At 36.7% G+C, this 21,878-nt stretch overlaps 1 protein-coding gene and 1 long non-coding RNA gene across 4 annotated transcripts in view; both read left to right on the top strand.

Moving 5' to 3' along the window:
- The window catches only part of LOC115260992 (uncharacterized), a 576,828-nt gene that overhangs the window by 116,905 nt on the left and 438,045 nt on the right, over positions 1 to 21,878 (top strand). The window lies entirely within an intron of this gene.
- LOC134284058 (uncharacterized) overlaps positions 2,289 to 21,878 on the top strand; it is a 156,487-nt gene continuing 136,897 nt past the window's right edge. The window contains exon 1 of the long non-coding RNA XR_009995599.1: positions 2,289 to 3,975. This is a non-coding gene — a long non-coding RNA (uncharacterized LOC134284058). The remainder of the gene's footprint in view (positions 3,976 to 21,878) is intronic.

A 21,878-nucleotide genomic window follows, 5' to 3' on the forward strand; every position in this document is an offset into this window, starting at 1 on the left:
TTCTTTTGTGTATTCTCAAGGAACTTCTTCTGGGACTTCAGGAGGATTTTCTTCTAGGAATTCCTCAGAAATTTCTTCTGAGAATTTCCCATGAGCTTCTTCTGGGACTTCAGGAGGAATTTCTTCTAGGAATTCTCCAGGATTTTTTTTGGGAATTCAAGAGTTCATTCTGAAATGCTTTAAGAGTTCCTTCTGGGAAACCTTCAGGAATTGCTTCTGCGAATTCTCCAGGAATTCATTCTGGGTATAAAGAAGTTCCCTCTGAGTATGCTTCAAGAGCTCCGTCTGAGATTTCTTCTGGGAGCTCTCCAGTAGTTTCTGCTGGAAATTCCGGAGTTTATTCTGATAATGCTCTAAGAGTTCCTTCTGTGAATCCTTCAGGAACTTTTTTGAGAATTCTCCAGGAGCTTGTTCTGGGACTGCAGGAGTTCATTCTGAGAATGTTCCAATAATTCCCTCTGGGTGTCCTCCAGGAGTTTCTCCTGAGAATCCAGAAGTTCATTCTGAAAATGATCTGAGAGTTCTTTCTGTATATCCTCCAGAAGTTTCTTCTGAGAATGCTCTAAGGAATTTTTTTGGCAGGAGTTTCTTTTGGGAATGCAGGAGTTCATTCTGAGAATGCTCTTAAAAATCTTGAGAATCTTCCACGATTTTTTTAGGAATTCTGCAGGAGTTTCTTCTCGGAATCCAGAAATTTCTTTTGGGAATTTTCCAAGAGTTTCTTCCGCAGATTCTCCAGGAGTAACATTTCTAAATCTTTAGGAGTTCCTTCTGCGAAACCTCCAGGAGTTTTTTTAGAATACTTCAGAGTTGATCATCTAAATCTTCCCTTTATGGATGATTTAGAAACTGAGCGCTGCTGGGAGCCTTACCGAAGTTTCTGTTTGAAATTTTCCATGCTTTCTTACTGAGAATCTACAAAAAGCTTCTTCGAAAAATCCTTCTAGAATTATTTTGTTGAAAAATTTTTCAAAAGCTGCTTTCGAGAAGTTTGGAGAGTTTTCGCGAAAGAGTAGTTGGTTTCTTAACTCTTACAAAAGAATACCTTATTTTCAAAACTGCACTGCACAATAATTCTAGTGAACTTTATTAGCAAACATACCTCGCAGATATTTCCTGAAATATGAAGTGATGCTTTTTATTAATCTGAAGTTTTCAGATAACATTTTAATGGGGAATGAGAAAACCTAAAAGTTGTTTCATCGAAGGAAGTTGCTAAAAATGCACTGAAAGGTTATTGAATCTGTACCATTTCATTGACGTCCATCAGTAAATCCGGACTCAGTGCCCAGTTTCAAATTGGTAAACACCGCGTCAGCTAATCGAGAAGGAAAATGTTGTAAGCATGAGCAATTTATATCTAATTCGTTAATTTCAAATGCATGAAATTGTAACAACATCACTGTTAGGACACCCGAAAACAATTGCCCTTTGCAATTGCCAATTTCCCTGCAATACACTTCAAATGATCGAGGGTATTTTTGTACCTACCGTTGTTGGCTTCATAATTGACAATTAATGTATTTCGAAAAAAGAAACAGTTCTCGACCGTCACCACTGCTGACTGGCTGGCCGGCGCACCTGCCATGCATTCATCCAATCAGACGAAGGAATTAAGAAAATTTGCGCGCTGGACACGGTTACAGAAGTTACACAGATTTGTGTACTACTAGATCAGCCTCACCGCTGTGTCAAATGTACACAGATACTTTTCCGGCTCCAGCGCTGGCATGAAAACAAAATTAACAATTATTTTTGCACTGATCGATTCCTGATAATGCATGTCATCGTTCAGAGAAAATTAGTTATGAACTTTGCTCCCATACCAGCGCTAGAGCCAGAAAAGTGACTGTGTACATTTGACACAGGGGTGGAGGCTGGTCTAGTAGTACACAAATCTGTGTACATTGTACACAAGCCTGTGTACATTGTACACAAGCCTGTGTTGTTTCATTTTAGGGTGGACGGTTGCGCTCTCTGAGCTGAGTCGCTGAGAGAACGCGAGAGGATGAACTCCCATGCGCGGGGGTTCATCACACTTGTTTACATCTTGTGGCGGTAGGTACCGGCAACCTACTCCGTTTGTTGGGGTATTCGAACGACTCCACTCCACAAAGATCTGAAAGGAAAAGAAAGTTCAAACACTGTCGTGAATGACCGTCATCGCGTAGCGAATCGCGACTGATTCACGCTCGCTCTCCACGAATGAACCCTTTCGCATCTGCTTTGCGCGCTCTCTCTCTTTCTTCAACCCTTCTTTTGTTCCGCGTCGCCGGGTCGCCCGCTGTCGCCGGTTACGACGAATGAGAGAGGTGGGAAAGAGCGAGTTGAGGCGCGATCGCGTGAAGCGTGATCTCGTCGCGCGAGCGAAGCGAACGCCACGCGATCGCCTTTCAGTACGTTTTGGGACGTGAATCGTGACGTGTGTGTTGTTCTGGAGTTGCTTTTACCTGGAAGGGTGCTTTTACGATCGCGTTCTAGGCGTTTTCGGTGTACCCAGTTTGTGATTGTTTTGTGGCTTGCGGTTCTTGGAAGAACGAATTGGCTTCGAAAGGTCATAAACGGAAGAAGACGTTCAAGTCGAAAGTGTTTGTTGTTAGCCTGTGGGAACTTGAGGTGCGTTTAATGTGGTGAAACTTTGAATCCAGATCGGGATTTGAATTGCTAAGAGGAACGCGGAAAGAAGAGAAGTTGTGTGAATTAGAAAAGTAGACAAGTTGGAGATTTGTTGAAGTCGTGGTCGTTGACAAGAGTGATGGATATTGCTGCGATTACAAGCGATAGCCGGGAATTGGGCAGTGTCGGACTATCAGATAAGTGAAATTTTAAGACCCCTTATTACAGGCTGGTTGAACAGCCAACAGAGTGATAATCACGCTATCGTCGGAGGTGATCGTGTGGCAGCTTAGAAAATAATTAAACCAAGAGGTGAAATTTAGAGTCGTGGTCTTGGTCGTTGTTGGTTGGAGCAGCCTTTGGCGGCAGACGAAGAGCTTACATTGTTTCATGTGATACGAAATGTACCTGGGGTGGTGTAGTTGGGAATGCGTAAGGGTACACGATCGCCCGCCAGTTGTTTAATAATTTATGAATGAGTGAAATTAATCAAGTAAAACAACTACCAGTTTCGGAAGAGCCTCGGTGTTTCGGTTCCGCCCCCTTAGTGGGTCGCTCCGCTGCTAGGAAGCGCAGCTATTCGATGAAAAGTTGGTGCGAAACCGCGTTTTTCCTAAACATGATTTAGCGGCGTGTATTGCAACTGAAGGAAAAGTACTTCTACAAGAAGCAATAGGCACACCTCGAAACAACGCAAAATCTTTCATGTACAACGGCGCAGCGAAGAAAAAGTGGTCCAATGCAAAACAGAAGTGTTCGGCGTAGTAAAGTTAATGGAAATTGATTCGAAACCCAGTCAACCGAGAAGAGCCTAAAGAATTCAAAACCGCAGCAGTGAAGAAACATACGAAGCACCACATACCAACACAGTGAAACCCCCCTGCGGCCACAATTGCTATTAGTTCATGCGTCTAATTAAACGGTTAAATACTCATTCGTACAAAACGCGCCAGCTGAAACGAAAGCGCATCGGCTGCTGCAGGTTGCATTTTTCAAGTGCATTCCGTTTTGGTGTTCGACGGCTAAGTTGGAAAGCCGGTCCCCGAAGCCTTTTTGCCTCGAGTGTTTTGCCTGCAGCTGCTGCTGTAGTATGGGTATGAGTGAATGTGAATGAAGGTGGTGCAAACTGGCCACTACTGGTACTTAGAAATTGCATTGCAGCAGCGTGCAAGTTGCACATCGCCGCCTAACCGATCGAACCGAATGGTGGTGGTGTGGTGAATGGTTGCAGCAGCACTAGCAGTGAGCGGAGATATCGAAGGTGGATCGCCCGTCCGCCGTACCAACTGCTGCACGGTTTAAGGAGAAGGATTTGTCCATAAACGAACCATAAACGGTTGGAAGACACGCGATTTAGAGGTTGGTTTGTTGTTGTAATGATATTTGATTATGGGGTTCATTGGTTGGGAAATTGCATACTTAATGGGCTAATTAGTTTTATAGTCCAATTTATAAACACATTTGGTCATAAATTAGGCATATTCGACACATCTCCTTGAATCTTATTCAGCTATAAACAGTTTTTGAGACATTGAATTACACACATCTGCAAAACATGATCGACTGAACATAGCTGAGTTGGGACCCAAACAAAACCTAGAAACTTTATTGATATTTAACGATTTAATTTAATCAAATGGCCAACTGTATAACGGTATGATTGGAACCTGGGTCACGACTCTTTAATCCGGCGCTCCAGCCAAAAAGCCTCAAAATCAGCTATGATCTGAGACAAAATCCAAATAAAATTAAAAAAAAATCTCAGAAGGATTTTTTTTTATTTTTTTTTTCAAAAATTTACAAAACTTGACTTTCATGTTTTTTTTTTTTATTTCTAAACAGTGTATTTGAATTGCTTACTCTTTGTTAATTAAACCGCAATAAAATTTTTCCAGATCTGATGATGGCTGAAGTTGAGTAGGCCGAAACGTTATGTATAATCGAGTTTTAGTGTGTGTTTTCACCGAAAATAGTCAACAATCGTAATATATAAGATTCGACGGTGACCTAAACTCCACAAAGTCCACAAAGTCTTTGTTAATTTGTTTACTCTTTGCTTGACATTTGACTCAGTCTGCATTAAGATCTGCATTAAGATCTGATTGAGCAAGTCGCTAGCACCCAAAATTTCGAATTCTTTTTTTTTATTCATTATTTATAATTTTTATGTATTGTCCTAGAGTTTGAATTTTTCAAAACAAAAAAAAATAGACTGGTTGAGTTTTTCACACAGATTCAGAAAATGCAGATGGACTGGAATTTTCGGATTGGGGTTTATCTCCCCTTCGGCTTGGATGTCAATTATCCATCCCTCTTGCGTTTGCTCGTGCGCATAAGCTTTTATTGGTATAATTTCTAGGAACACATTTTTGTTCCACTGTTTCGTAGGTTCGTCGCTTCGCTTTTCAATCGATGAAGTCTTTTGCAAAGGAAGTGGAAATAAGAAATGTGTCGTAGGGTGACGATGGGTATTATCGGCAGGTTTGCTTTCTTCGTCAGGAGGGGTTTTTGTCAGCCAAATTTCCTAAAACTCAGCTTGGTTGGGAAGGATTTGAGGCCAACTCTTAGTTCAACAGCATTAAAAAAAAAATCCATGACGAAGAGAAAAAAACTGCCGAAAATACACAATTTCCTCTATGTGTATAATATACCTGATGATGCCAATTCGGTTAGGATTGTTTGAACAGTTTTACAAATCTTTAGAATCGAGTTATGCGCTTACCTAGCAACCTAGTTGCTTTCCTTAATGAATGTTCATCGTGCCTAGTAGACGGAAGTTGAGCTAGAGTAAAACACAACCTTTGTGTTTAGCTGTGATATCAACTATTTTGCTCGGTCTAATACTGACATGAGTGTACAATTTTCAATTATGTTTGCACAACACGATTTCCGAACATATATTTAATACATTCACGTGCTAAATTCGGAATAATTCTCAAAAAAAAAAAAGGGAAAGAAAAATCTTTCATTTTTCGACCATCACAATTACTGCATCAACTGAAATTTGTTTTATTGGCAAGTTTATGAGACTATCTTTTCATAAATGCCTGTTCAAATTTCCGAGGAAATTAGAAGACATACATAATTTTGAAAAATAATATCTCAACGTACATTTGCAGAACAAAATGTTAGCGAAAATTAGGCTCAATCAAAGCGTTAGTTACGGTAGATGGATGTATGAAGTGAGTAACTTTGCTTGAAAATATAACAAACATTGATTAAACATTTCCAGCCTTGTAGAAAAAATGTTAGATTTACTGTATTTTTGCGTAGTTTTCGGATTTGTGGCTTGATTATTTTTTAAAAATGATCATTAGCTTAACGAGTTCAAAATAGCTATAAACTATTGAAATCGTTCAGTGATATGAAGAAGGGATCATAAACACTAGTAAAACAGCGTATTAAATGCGCGGTATTTATTTCTGAAATAAATGCGGTAGAATTTTAAATTGATTCGCCCAAGGATTCAGAAGAAATAACAAAAAAAAAAAAATTGCGAAAAGTTAACAAATTTTGCTCTCTCAGAATTTTTGGTAAAGTTTCTACTGTTTTAAAATTACTTAACAGATTCAGAAGGGAAGGGAATTCCTCAATTTCTTTTCTAAATTTGACTTTTTTGGATTCTCCAACTGTTAAGATTTTAAAAACCTCGAAATTCTAGGATTTTGGAACCACAGGGTTGTAGAGAAGTGTGTAGAGAATTTTCGCTCTTCCAGACTTTTTTTGGGTATTGTTATATGAATACTTCGAAGCTGTTTTGTAGAAAACTATAATACTTCATATAAAAGCTTTATTTTCGAAAATTACCGAAAACATTTGCTAGTCATTCCTTCATAAGTTTTTCAACCGGTTCTAAAAATCATGCAATCAAAAGTTTGCCAATATTAAAAAGACAAGACACTACACCGTCTTCAACCAGAGGTTGCACAGACTGAACATTCACTAACATTAAGCAACGGACAACACGGAACACCCAGTGGACCAGTGGAGGATTTTTCGTTTGACGAAAAGTTACCTCCGGCTGTAGCGGGAATCGAACCCTCACTCCGTGGCACTCACAATACGCCTTAACGACTGACGCCGCTAACCGCACGGCCACGAAGCCCACAATGCCAATATTATTGAGCTTTGTTAACAATATATTGAAATTCATAGAATTTGTATTTCCAATATTTTCCCTAAAATTTTCAAAAAACTCATTGACTACCAAAAATGTTTCAGAATTATTGTTTCAGAAGTTTAAACTTAAGTCCCTGATATATTTTATTTTCATAGAATTGGCAAGATATTTTTGGAATTCTATAGAAAAAACATCTGCTAATACGTGTCATTTGCTATTTTTCGATTTACATTTAAAGCTTCCCTAATCTATCCAAAAAAGTCCTAAAAAACCATAACGATAATTCACTTATCGTACTTAAACTGTCTACCTAGTTTTTACATTGTTCGACAAATTTTAAAAAAAGTTCGTGTTATGGGATGAGAAGAAAGATTTTTTGAAAAACATTGGTACGGGACTTCACAGTATGAAGAACTTGGGGTGTTCAATTTGATTTGCGAATTAGAACGTGTCGTGCATATATTAGGGCGTTTTCGGTATTTAGGGTTGTTTCTTTATATTCTAAAGCCTAAATACATGCACAGCTCGTTCTTACGCGCAATGCGCATATAAATTGAACACCCTAAGTTCTCCATACAAACTTCGGTCATAAACTCTAAAGTTGGCTGTGGCTTATTTTTCAAAAGTTGTTGAAACCTGGAATTCGTAAGCTCTTTTTGATTCAAATGACACAAAAAGAGAAACCTCTGAGTTTAAGCCAAAAATATTGAGATTTATAGGTCGCGCAATCGCTTCAAAGTTGAATTTTCGAGTAATAAAAAGGTGTTTTCACTTCAAGTGCCATAACTTCCTGAATTTTCAACAAATTTTCAATCTTTTTTATGAATTTCTCACAAAATAAATTTCGAATAAACTCGTAGAACATCATTTTTTCCCAAAGTCACGCAAAATATGAGTTTTTGTAGATTTAAATCATTTTTATTTCTTTTTTTTACAAAAAAAAAATAACTTTAGAGTCCTATAACTTTTTAACCGTTTGACCAATTTTAAGTTTTTTAGCTTGCTTTTGTAGATATTTTTGTTGCCTAAGAATACTGTGAATAAACTGTACCTTAAAGAAAACGTTTCAAAATAGATAAATACCAAAAACCGTTCAGAAACACGTATTTTATTGGACAAATCAGAATTTTGGCATAATTTTAATAGTTTTCATGTTTAGTTTCGGGCTCAAAGTGAAAAATTTGTTCTCAATAATCATATGGAAGCCTTAAACTTCAGTTTTTGGAGTGTTTTATTCTTGATCACTTAACCTATTTTACAGCTCTATTGTCCACTAGGGCACTACGTGAGCGATTATAATTAACAGCTGCACTTACACTTTTGTACAGCGTCTAGAAGTATTCCATTTTGCTTTCACTTTTCTACTCTTTTCTCGGTAGAATGATGAGCACGAGGATGTCGATGGGTGCTTGTTGTTCCTTTTCCAGTCCGATTGGGGGTCCATTATGAGTTGCATTTCGCCGATGTCCAGGTATCCGGATCCGTTTGAGCCATGGGCTCACAAGAGGGTCAATGTCAGTCACTCTCGGGGAGAAGAGCAACTGACGAAAAATTGCAAGTGCCGGGGCTGGGAATCAAACCCATGACCATCCGCATATGAAGCGAACGTGTGACCAACTATGCCACGGGCCCCGGCAGTTTTTGGAGTGTTCTGAATCAAAAAAATATTTTCATGTTCGAAATGAGAAGAAAAAAAAATGAAAAAAAAAATCCTTCAATGTGTTCCATATCCCTAAATATGATGCCAAATATCTGGTTTGGGGTAAAAATTGCAAATAATCGTTTAAAACTCCAATTTTGCATGAAAAAATCAAGTTTTAGGGCACGTTTTGGCAGTTTTTCGTGAAAAGTATCATAAAAATGACTACTTTGATGAAAAGGTTGTTTAGGGCAAAGATAGGCAACAAAAATATCTACAAAAGCAAGCCAAAAAATTTAATATTGGTCAAACGGTTAAAAAGTTGTAGGACTCTAAAGTTAAATTTGTTTGTAAAAAGAAGAAAAAAAATGAATTAAACCTTCAAAAACTCATATTTTGCGTGACTTTGGAAAAAAAATGATGTTCTACGAGTTTATTCGAAATTTAATTTGTGAAAAATTCATAAAAAAGATTGAAAATCGGTTGAAAATTGAGAAAATTATGGCACTTGAAGTGAAAACATCTTTTTATTACTCGAAAATTCAACTTTGAAGCGATTGCACGACCTCTAAATCTCAATATTTTTGGCTTAAACTCAGAGGTTTCTCTTTTTGTGTCATTAGAATCCAAAAGAGCTTACGAATTCCAGGTCTCAACAACTTTTGAAAAATAAGCCGCAGCATACTGTAAAGTCCCATTCCAATATTTTTCAAAAGAAAACTCACTATGCCATTTCTAGGGTCAAAAACCTCTGTTCTTTTTTTCTTATCACATAACGCGAACTAGTGTTGAACGGTGCGCATTTCGTAGGCTTTTCCCCCCATCTTTATTTCCACAAAACCAACATGGTTTACGGATTTTTCCATGCGCCCATTAGCTTATAAGTTTCATAAGCGTTTCGGTATCTTCAACAATAATGTTGAAAGTATCATAGGAACTCTTGTCGGACAAGTTTTTGTTCTATCTCGGAGATTCTCAGATATTTTCATTCAAGATGCACTAAGGAAATAAGCTACCTAGCGGAATATGTTCTATCGACGTGAATAACCTGCAGGGTTCTTGCTGGATTCCTTTTAAAAAAGGTACCCCCCCCACTACGAGAATCATAATAGTTTTTTCACGACCTTTTTTTTTCTCAATTGTGACTGTCTCGATTGATTTTTCATCAAAGATAACGTGTTTTCCTAATTTAATTAACTTCATCAAATTCCAATTATAGTGCAACAATAACGATTGCAATCAGCATTTGTTGTGACAATCCACCCAATGCAACATAGGTTTGTCCCAAGTTGAAAAGAATATAGCTGTGCAGTTTTCGAGGGGTAACATCGAGTGCGTAAACATAACATCACTGTTGATAAACCAGCATTGTTTTTTGGTTAGTAATTGATTATTCAGCTTCTGTTTGTCGAGATTAAATCATTCTTATTTGTGTTGCAATGATAAAGTTAGGACAAAGGTTAAGCTATGTGCCTTCTTTGTTGTTATTTTATGTCTCTTATATCCAACAATTCTCTTCTATGGTTCAATCCATTACTTTTTTCTCTTATTGCTACATTGCACCTTTATATTTATTTTCTCCTTCTACCCTTTGTATCAGACATATCTATCTTCAGAACACAGTACCCAAGTTATAATTCGTATTCAATTTCGGTTTAATTATGATGCAAGGTCACTTTGCCCTATTATTCGCACATTATTGTTTGTCAGTTTCTCTATGAATTCCTTAGGAAATATTTTTTGGAATTATTTTAACAATTTATTTAGTAAATCGTTTGGATATTGCCTCGATTTTTTTTGGGGAATTACTTCGGCAAGTCTTTCTAAAATTCCCTCGGTAGTTCTATCTAAATTTGTTAAGCATTTTCTGTGTGAATTTCTATGGAAATGTCTACGACAGTTTCTTCCTGAATTCCAGTTGTGAATTTCTTGAGTAATATTATTAAAGTTCTTTCTATAATTTCGTTGTATTTTAATCGATAATTTCTGAGAACTATTTCGGGAATTTCTTAGAAAATCCATTCAGCAACACCACGGGTCATTCGTTTTTAAACTTGATCAGTTTTTTTTGAGAACTCCTTTCCCAACTTTTTTAACGTATTCCTCATAAACTATTTTTGTGATCTCTTTATAAATTGGCTAAAATATAAACGACTCATAAGAAAGTGATCATTCTTCATAAATAATTCCAAAAGTCCCAGTGAAGAACCAGGGGTGCAAGCAGTAATAAATAACAAAAGTTCCATAAACAAATAAAAAAATGCATAGATAAATCAAAAGTTTCCATAAATAATTGATTTTTGAGCAATTAAAAACGTCAAAAATGCAATGAATAATTCAACTGTTGCAATAAAAAAAGCCAATTTTTCCTCCACAAAACATCGAATTTTCCATAAATAAATCCGATTTTTCCATAATAAATTAGAAAATTCACAATAAAAAAATATCGAAAAAGCAATAAATAATTCAAAAAGTGCAATAAAAAAGAAAATAAATTATCAATAAATGTCATAAAACAAGCAATAAACGTAAATGCATTTTGAGCCAAAAAAATATGTGGACCATGCGGCGAAGCCGCATAGAGGATTGAGGAACTGAGGCGGCAGAAGGCCGCCGAAGTTTCCGATATCCGATGCACCGCAACTGCATCGTTTCGGTTCTAGGCAAACCACAGATCCAAGAATTTGCCCGGTATAATGCAAACATAGATGTTATCCCTTTTTTAGGTCCGACGAGCGATAGCGAGTTCGGACAGCAAGCAATTACTCGGTAAATTGCAATCATAGTTACGCAAGCTTTTCAGTCGTTTCAGTCATATAAGTGCGATTCAGCATTTCACTGTCTCATACTTTCCTGCATATGTTTTTCATGGGTAATTTCGTCATTTTTTATTGCATTTTTTGAATTTTTTATTGCTTTTTCGATATTTTTTTATTGTGGATTTTCTAATTTATTATGGAAAAATTGGATTTATTTATGGAAAATTCGAAGTTATTTGGTGGGAAAAATGGCTTTTTTTATTGCAACAGTTGATTTATTCATTGCATTTTTGACGTTTTTAATTGCTCAAAAATTAATTATTTATGGAAACTTTTGATTTATTTATGCATTTTTTTATTTGTTTATGGAACTTTCATTATTTATTACTGATTGCACCCCTGTTTCTTCACTGGGACTTTTCGAATTATTTATGGGAAATTGTGTATTTATTATGGAACGTTTAATTGTCTGCCTTATAAATTTTCTTGGCCAATCTTTAGGAAATTTCTCAGAATATTTCTATGGAAATTCGGTAATTCCCAATCGGAATTGATAAAGAAAATAACAATGGAATTACACAAAAGATTGACGATTTTCAAGAGAATTCCGAGGAAACTTCAGAAAAGAATTGCCGAAAATAAAAAAAAAGCTGCATACGAATTTCCCAAATAGATTTCCAAAGGAATGTAAAGAAGTCCTTAGAAGTTTCCATGGGAATTTCTCATAGGATAGAGTTTCCCAAGAAATTGCCATAGAAGTTCAGATAGAAATTGCATAAAGATTTCCATAGTGAATTACCAAATCAATCCTAAAAAAATCCCGAAGATGCTTTTAAATGTGTTTTGAATGAATTCAACAAGGAATTATCGAATGAATTTCTAAATAATTTGTTGATTCCATAGGAACTGCTGAAGAAATTTCCAAAGAAGTTATCGCAGGTTTTTCCGAAGTATATGCCAAAGAAATTCCAGGAGGAATTGTTCAATGGAATTTTACAAAGAATTTTTTGAAATAAATTGTAGAATTCAGTGAAAGGAATTCTCAATGGAATTACCGTAAAAGTTTATGAAGTAACTTTTATAGAAAATGCCACAAAAACAAGAAAACAATAATCGAAAGAGTTCCTATAGCAGGTACTAAAAAAACTTCCAAAACAATTGTCTAAGAAATTTTCAAACAATCTTCCTATGAAATTCCCAATGATGACCAAAAATTGACTGAGACAAACACAACAGTATTGGGTAAGCAATTCCCAAAACAATGTTTAAATACATTTCCGAAGTAACTGTCTTCTGTAGGGATGTTGGGACTATTTCATATTCTAAATCTGCACATCAATCAGGGCCTTAATCCAAAATTGTCCTCTACCCGAGTTGTGAAAGTTTCGACATTTACTTTATAGAGTCATCTTTGGTTTAATTTATACCAGAATCGTACGACGAATCCCTGATAAAAAGAATCCTATTTTATATTTTTTTGATGAATTTCTGAAAAAAATCTGGCATTTTTGCAAAACATTTGGGAACGCCTGTTAGTGAAATTCAGATTGTTTATTTTCCGATTAACTTGAGAGGTTAATTTCAGTGAAATTCTTCTGAAATTAAACTCCATTTCTTTTTATTTTGATATGCATTTCAGAAAAAAAACCATGCGAAAATTTTCTCAAGTTCAGTATATTTTGAGAATATAACTGTAAATCAACGTTAAAATCCTTTGAGCAATTATATCAACATTTTCTTAAACGGTTTTGATGAATTTTCTTTGAAATTTCGCTGAACCATATTTCAAAAATTCTTCTGGATATGTTCACACACATGATTTTTGTTTTTTTTTTTCGAAGATTCTCAGAAACTTCTGAACAACTAACAATTTCCGTCATTTCTGTTTTTTTTTTACTTAAATATGGTTTAAAAACACTGTAAACGCTCGCCTCAGCATCAAAGCACTAACCAGGTCATCCAGGTCATCCAACACAAATAGACGCAGTGATCTCAGTCCCACTATACGAGAAGGAGATGCGTTCTTACAAAAAGAAACATAGAGGAATTGTTTGAGTGACCTGGTCACATAAAGACTGTTCCAGAAACGATTACCATAACTTAACAGCCCAGCCATTAAGGACGGAGAGAAGCTGGCAATCGAATCCACGACCATCCGCGTATGAAGCGAACATGTGACCAATTGCGTCACGGGCTCCGGCAATATTTGTATATTGTTGATCGAAAAACACCTCTAGGGAACTCCTTCATTTTTCTTCCAAAATTTCTGTTAAGTAAGCGCTGTTCTTTGTCCTTCGTAGACTTATATTTGAACATCTCAGACTCCTTCCTCCGTCCTTGTAGGGAGCGTGAACTTTGGCCAGAGCTGCTCCTAGCCCCCTAAAAGACCACCTATTTAAGGACAGGACCATTCCGAATGAATAAGATGTAAATTTTTGAAATTGGACGCAAAAAACATGTTTTTGAGGAGATGTTTCTAAACTTCTGATCAGAATATTAGTTTTTTTTTTAATATGAGTTTCGAGAATTTCATTAGAAACTACGCCAATGTTTATTTTTATGACTTTTTTGATAATACATCGAATACACATGCTAATTATTTAATTAATAATCTCTACAACCTCCACAACCAAAAAGTTTCTGTGCAGATTACCAACTATGCTTGAAGGGATTTCTGAGAAATCCATGGACGATTTTCTGTAGGGGTAGGAGCCCTTGGAGAAATATTGGGAAGAACCCCTAAAGATCCCTTTGGAGCTATAGAGAAAATTCCAGTAGGATGTTTTGAGAAATTACTGGTTAGATTTCCCGAGAAGTTCCAAATAATAGTTACTGAAGGAATTCTTTAAAGAAAGCGGAGAATTCAAAGCAAAACATATGAATAAGTTCCAGTAGAAATCTATAAAATACATTATAACATAGGAATTACAACATTTATAACTACACATAAGGCATATTGTCCATTAGGTTGCGGCTTTTATTTTGAAAAGTGGTTGAAACCTAAAACTCGTGAGCTCTTCTGGATTCAAATGACATAAAAAAGTCCTCTGATTCTGAGCCAAAAAATATTGGGATTGAGAGGTGCTGCAAGTGCATCAAAGTAGAATTTTCAAGTAATAAAAAGGTGCTTTCGCTTTACGTGCCATAACTTTTTTAGTTTTCAACCGATATTCAATCTTTTTTCATAAATCTCTCTCAAGATGATTTTTTAAATAACTTGTACAGCATTGAATTTTTCCATAGCCATTTATTTTATTTGTTCATCTTTTTACAAAAAAAAAAAAAAATAACTTCAGGGCCCGATAACTTTTGAACCGTTTGACCAATTTCAAATCTTTTAGCGTGCTGTTGTAGAATATCTACAAAAGCACGCTAAAAAAATGAAATTAGTTAAATGGTTCAACAGGTATCGGGCCCTGAAGTTTTTTTAAGAAGAAAAAAATAAAAGAACCCTAAAAATCTCATATTTTCCGTGACTTGGAAAAAACAATGTCTTACAAGTTTATTTGAAAACTAATTTGAGAGAGATGTATATAAAAAGGTTGAAATTTAGTTAAAAATTGAAAAAAAAAATGAAACTTTAAGTGAATGCACTTTTTTATTTCTCAAAAACTGAGCTCTGAGGCGTATGCGCCATCTCTAAATCTCAATATTTTTGGCTAATACTCTGAGGTTTCTCTTTTTGTATCCAATATACAGAAAAGTCTACGAATTCCAGGTTCCAACAACTTATCAAATTAAGCGGCAGCCTACTGTTCATAAACCAATGTTTTTTTTTTCTGAAGTTTCCGCTCCATAAAGAATGAACATATGTTCCATGAAAATGTGCAATGTTACCCATAAATAATTGAAAGCGATCCATATTTTATAAAAAAATGTACCGGTAAAACATAAATTTTTCTCATTAAAAGTGAAATTTTGCACCAATAAATAATACTAAAATGCTCCATAATAAAATACAAATGCTCCATAGCAAAATGCAAATGCCCCATAAAAAATTAAAATTGTACCCATAGAAAATTGAATATTGCTCCATAGAAAAAAATAAATTGTACCATAAAAAATTGAAATTGCACCATAGACAAATAGACCATAGACCAAAATAGACAAATGCTCCATAAGTATTATCAAACTGCACCACATAAAAAAACAATTTGCTCCATAAAAAAAATGAAAATTCTCCATAAGTTTAACATTTGCACCACTAAAGCAATGCAATGTAAAGCAATTCAGCCCTGTCGAATTAAATTTTGAGAATATGCTATCTATGCAAGATTTTCAATTTTTCATGGAGCAATTTATGTTTTCTATGGTGCAGTTTGATAATACTTATGGAGAATTCTTTTATTTTCTATGGTGCAATTTCAATTTTTTATGGTGCAATTTAATTTTTCTATGGGGCAATATTCAATTTTCTATGGGTACAATTTTGATTAATTATGGAGCATTTGCATTTTTCTATGGAGCATTTGTATTTTATTATGGAGCATTTCAGTATTATTTATTGGTGCAAAATTTCACTTTTAATGAGAAAATTTTATGTGTTACCGGTAGATTTTTTATAAATTATGGAACGTTTTCAATTATTTATGGGTAACATTGCACATTTTCATGGTACATATGTTCATTCTTTATGGAGCACTTTTTGATTTTCTATGGAGCGTTTCTATTTATTTATGGGTGCAATAAATAGACTGCCTTTATAAACTCCCCCCCTTCAATGACCCCGTGGTTTAACATAGGTATCCTTAGCAATGTCTGGGTACGTTTACCGCCACGGCTGTGGATCGTAACTCGATATTTAGTACCCACCCTTAGTGCCTTAGTAACAAGTTTCGTAATCTTAATGCAACAAATAGTTCACTTAGCCAAATAGCCAAATGAGGAAGAGACATAGAAAAAAGTTTGCATTGGTGCTCCCATTCCCACAGCAACAAAAACCCGAAAAGAGACAGCAAGAAAGTATGCGGCGTCCAATATTTTTGAGCATCCGCCAAACGGCTCATCACCGCCAAGAGCCAAAGTCACTCCGCCGCATAAACATGGTGGTAATAAATGATGACTGTTTGGGTAACCAAACCCAACGAGTACAAAACTGATCATCGCTGATTTACATAACTACTCGCTGGTCTCCCCAGTCAGTCCGCACCGTGTTGGGGGGTGTTGTGTTTAGTTTTCCGCTGAAAATGACCCCTTTCCCGTCAGCGCTGAGCAACGGCGGCGGCGGTGGCGGCGACGTTGATTACTCTCGCCGTGATGGTAGTTTAGGTGGAGTGGATTCCGCAAAAAAAAAAAAGATGCGAAAGCAAATCTAATTCGATCGGCGACTTGCTTGGAACTTAATGACACACCGCACCGAGGGAGGGAGAATATGCAAATGCAACGCGCGGTAGAAGCTGATTGATTGCTTTTTAAAGAGTGTTAACAGGCGAAAAGCAAACCTCTTAGAGTGGTCTGTGTTAAAGTTGCATGGGTTGAACTGAGCTGACATTGTTGATCGAGTGAGTGAGTGATGCAACGAATGCTGGTTGACAACGAGAGTCGTCACTTTCCTCGTTCGTGGCATGGAAAACCAATAGGCCAATAAACAAAAGCGGATGGGATGGAACTCCACTACGATGTGACGACGCACCGTTCAGGGGGGTGAGCCTATTATACCCATGCACGAACACGAAGATGGGATTGACACCGAACAGGGGCTTAACGGAAATGGAAGGGTGTTGAAACACAAATTAAGGTGGCATTGTTGGTTGACATGCCCGCGTTCATCGGAGGAACTGGTGGGTATCCGGGCAAAGTGGCACCGTCGCGTCGTCGTCAGGGAGCTAATTGATTAATGTTCGCTTGACGGGTTTAGTAAACATAACACAATATGCCTTGTTTGAAGAGATTTGCCATAAATTACGATTAGGAAATTGGAATGTCACCGCGGGTAGGTACTTCTGTGTGTTACGATGTGGAAAATTACTGAAGCAAAGTCTGCTTCCATTCGGAAATTCCAAGATGGTTGGTTTGTTAACAGCAAGACAAAATTGTTTGCTTAAAGAAATGGTTTCGCGAGCAGGATTCGGCTGAAATATTTATTCAATTGGTAGGGCCCATATAGCCGAGGCGGTAAACGCACGGGTATTCAGCATGACCATGCTGAGGGTGACGGGTTCGATTCCCGGTCGGTCCAGGATCTTTTCGTAAAGAAAATTTCCTTGACTTCCTTGGGCATAGAGTATCTTCGTGCCTGCCACACGATACCCGAGCAGGAACGAATAACTGACACATTACTGCAGCACACCAAAATCAGGTATCATATCAAGACAAGGTATCGGTCGGTTATCCAGGTATTGAAAATAACTTACTTTGGTATTTTGTAGGTATTGATAAAATACCTCAACAAGTTATTGGTTTGGTGTTGAGGACTGCTTGAGGTATTATTCAATTATGGAAAAATCGCTATTTGTATAGAAAAATCGCCGATTATTATTTAGGTATTGCAATACCTGATGTCATTATTCACTAGTTATGCACAGAATACATTCCAGTTATTATTTGAGGTATTTTACCTCTGATGCAGGGCTAATTAATAACTCATTCAGGTTGTAGGTATTGGGTTTTCTATACCTGAGTTTGTTATTCTTCAGCTATTTTCTCCTGCTCGGGTATACACATGCAAAATGGTCATTGGCAGAGGAAGCTCTCAGTTAATAACTGTGGAAGTGCTCATAGAACACTAAGCTGAGAAGCAGGCTTTGTCCCAGGAGGACGTTACGCCAAGAAGAGGAGAGGATTTATTCAATTATTTCAAAGCATGATGTATTTTGCAATGAAATTAACAAATATTACAAAACAGAATATCATACATGAACATTAGCGTAGCATCTGTATCATGATTGACCAGAACAATCGAAATTTCACAGAGAACAAATGAATGTGGCTTAATAATAGTTAATAATTCCCAATAAACTATATTTCAGAATAGAACCTTAGCTGGTTACGCAATCCGTTAAAAGCCATATTCACAGCTGCAATACGTTTTTTTTTTTCATTTCACGTCTTTGTCACATGTCACAAGTGTTCAAAGTAAAATAAACAAATTCTTCAACAACTTTAAACACATCCCCATCAATCACTACCTCAGCACTAGAACTGCCTCTGTCTCTACCCGCTATCATGTACTTTGTCTTGGTAGAGTTCATCGTCAAGCCTACCCGAGCAGAGGGGAATACCTTCCAAATACCATGCAAAGAGCAACCTGTGCTCTAATACCAAAAATTGTAATTGCTTTGTTATTCTACGAAATTTTATAAGTACATCATAATAACAATTGGAGGTATTTGAGCAGAGTTTGGTATTGATGCGGTATTTGTTTATTTAGCAATGAAAATGGCCGAAGAACAAGTTTTGCTATTACATCTTAGAGCTATCTAAATATGTTCAATTTAATAGCAAGAAATGTCATTACTTTGTTATTCAATACCTTTTGAATAACAAAAACTGGACTTGAAATTTTAGGTTTGCATTCATTATCGAAATAACAAGACTAGTTATCTTCTAGGTGTTCCTTATACTAAATTATGGTATTCGTTTTTGTTATTTTGCCTCCTATTACAGCCTAATGAAGAGCATATCGAGGTATAATGGTATTTAAGATTAATACCATGATATGTTATTCAGTTGTTATTCTTTTCTGCTCGGGTATCCTCGCTGTCTCTTTCTTCAGAAGAGCATAAACTTCCTTCACTGCCCTTTGATCGAAACCGATGCGATCAATATCGTCCGCAAAGCCTAGGAGCATGTGCGACCGTGTGACGATAGTGTCATTCCTCTGCACGCAGACGTCCTAATCACTCCTTCGAGTGCAATGCTGAGCAGCAAATTTGAAAGAGCTTCAATCGATCCAAGGCCACAAACGAGTTAGACACTTCATCTGCGATCCGAATACTTGATTTTAATCCACCTAGCGTTGTGCGTATCGGCCTAATTAGTTTCGCCAGAAAACCATGTTCTGATATTATATGCTGAAGCTCATTTCTTTTCACTGAATCGTACGCTGCTTTGAAATCAATCAACAGATGGTGAGTCTATTTCCGATGGCGAGTATATTCCCGAAGTTCATATAGGATTATCCGCAGGTTAAACGTTTGATCCGTCGTTGATCGGACCTGGTATTTGCTGGCGAAGGACTCCTCAAGAGGTCTCAGTCTGTTGAACAGATTCATGGATCAATCCCCATAAACTGTTGACCTCTCCAGATCCGTTGGTTTCTTCTATCTTCTCACCCAGCTTCAGATGGTACTGTGAAGCAACCCCTGAAAAGCGTAGGATATTAAAACGCATCGTTGCATTGAAGTTTGCTCATTTGAACAAAAGCTGAGCAAGAGGTACAATCCTTTATTCAGCTCCTAAACATCTAATTTTGGTGATTTTATTCAACCTTAAGCTGATTTGAGGTGCGTTGAAAGGTTATTTTAAGGCTTAATATGCGCTTAATCAGTAATTAATAAAATGTCTAATTTGTGTAAAAATAAAAATAAAAAACACTTTTGTGAGCCTATTTTTACCATTAACTAATTCTATTTCCAGAAGAGATGGTTCTGCATAAATTCATCTGTGGGAAAACTGGGAATTGAACTTGGACCTCCTGATCTGTAGTCAGTCACCTTAGTACCTACACCAGACACAATTGTATACATATCCTCGAAAACAAGAGCATTTCTTGTTGTGTCTGAATAGTTGAGAACACATGTTGGATTAAGCCTGTATTGAGGCTGAAAAAGCGATGTGGACTTCACGAAAATATGCTTGAGTCTGCTGTCAAAAAGATTTGATTAAATGTTGAACAACAGATGATTAATTCTGCATGCTGGTTACATAGATGAATAATATTCTATTCAACCTTATAGTCAGCCATCTATGTATTGCTGATTAACGAGGTTGAACAAGCCATACTTCAAACCAATATTCAGCTGTCACGTGTTCAGCCACTGACACCATTAACCAGCATTAATATTTTCACTGTTTAGCATTCAATGTTACTTGGGCAGCTGTTCAGTTTGCTATGAACTGATTTCCAACCGTAAAGAGTAATGACCCGATTTGTTCAGCCTCTGTTTGCATTTTGGGCTGACGAAATCGAGAACTTTTTACTTTATTTATTTTTTCGAAGAATGAAAAATCATTTCAGATGCGTCTATGAATTTATGTAAGAATCTGAGGAGGAATTTCGGAAGAAACCCTCACAGGAATGCTCTAAGGGATCCCAGATGAAATAACTGGAGGAATTCCTAGAGGCATTCCTGAAGGAATCCTATGAATAATTTCTGGAAGAACCCTTGGATGAAATTTCTGTATGAGTTCCTGGAGAAGTCCTTGGAGAATTCTTCGGAAGAATTTCAGGGATTTTTTTTTGTAGAAATTCATAGACCACCTCTCCTCCCCCCTTGCCGACTTTGTCCATACAAAATAATAATAAAAAACTGTACGTAGCGTAGCCTTGGGCCAGACCCCCTGCCAGAGTCTACTTAGTTTATGACCCTAGATAAATGACATGGGGTATTCCTGGAGGAATTCCTGGATTTATCTCTGTAGCAATCTTCGACAGAATCTCTAGTCAATTCCTACAGAAATCCTTTATACAATATAGAAAACTACAGGAAAATCCTAAGAAAATGCCCAAAAGAATCCCTACTATAGTTCCTTGAGAAAACTCAGGGGGTGTTTCCGGAGCAATCCCAACAGGGACATTGCTTGATGATTTCCAATAGGAGTTTATGCGGAAACCCCAGCATCTATTTGTGGAGTTATCTCAGAGCAAATCCCCAGTGTAATTCCAATAAAAATTCCTAAAAGGAAAGTATTCCGGAAGAAATACCTGCAATTTCTGGTAGAATCTTAGTAGTAACAGCTGAGAGAAATGCTTGAGAAATCCCAGCAAGAGTTTTTGTGACGAAATCCTAGCAGGACTTCCTAGAGAAATCATAGCAGAATTCCTGAAAAGAACGCCAGGACAGTTTCCAAAAAGAATTCTATGAGTAATTATTGTATAAAATCTTTGCAGGAATCCTGGAAATCCTGGCAGGAATTGCTTGAAGGATTCCATTCGGAATTCCTAAAGCAACCGCAGCGTGAATTCCTAAAGAAATTGCTTGTGGAACCCCAGCATAAATGAATGAAAAAATGTGATTTAATCGTTGTATCAGTCTTGCACGTCCCTTACTGATATACAGTCGTTAAGATTCCTCCAGATAAACTTACAGAATACAGAGAGGATTTCCTGGAAGAATCGCATGAGGATTTACTGGGGAAATCTATGTTGGAATTCTGATAGAATTTATGTAGAGATCCTTTCCTTATAAAAACTGTTTGAGAGAATCCAGCAGAAACACAGGTCTGGAGGAATCCCAGGATAAATCCGGGGAGGTATCTTTATAAAGGAAAGGGTATTTTAACTACCTTTGTTGCTTACAAGGGTTGAACAAAGTTAAAGCTAGAGAATAAGAAGTATTCAAAATTGGATCACCGCTGTATTTGATCCTCTAGGAATTGTGCAAACTATTCCAAAGTTCTTTAGTAATATTCCAAACAAACAAAACTACTTCAAGGATCAGCATTTGAGATCTGCACTTGGAACGATTTTTTTTATCTGTATTAACGAGATGTTTAGCCATAGCCTAGTTCATCTCGGGACCCACGCTTGACTTCCCTTCCGAAGAAAGAACTAGAGGTGGGCAAAACGGATTATTTCAGTGAT

The sequence above is a fragment of the Aedes albopictus genome, chromosome 3 (assembly GCF_035046485.1).
Source record: "Aedes albopictus strain Foshan chromosome 3, AalbF5, whole genome shotgun sequence".
Taxonomy (NCBI): domain Eukaryota; kingdom Metazoa; phylum Arthropoda; class Insecta; order Diptera; family Culicidae; genus Aedes; species Aedes albopictus.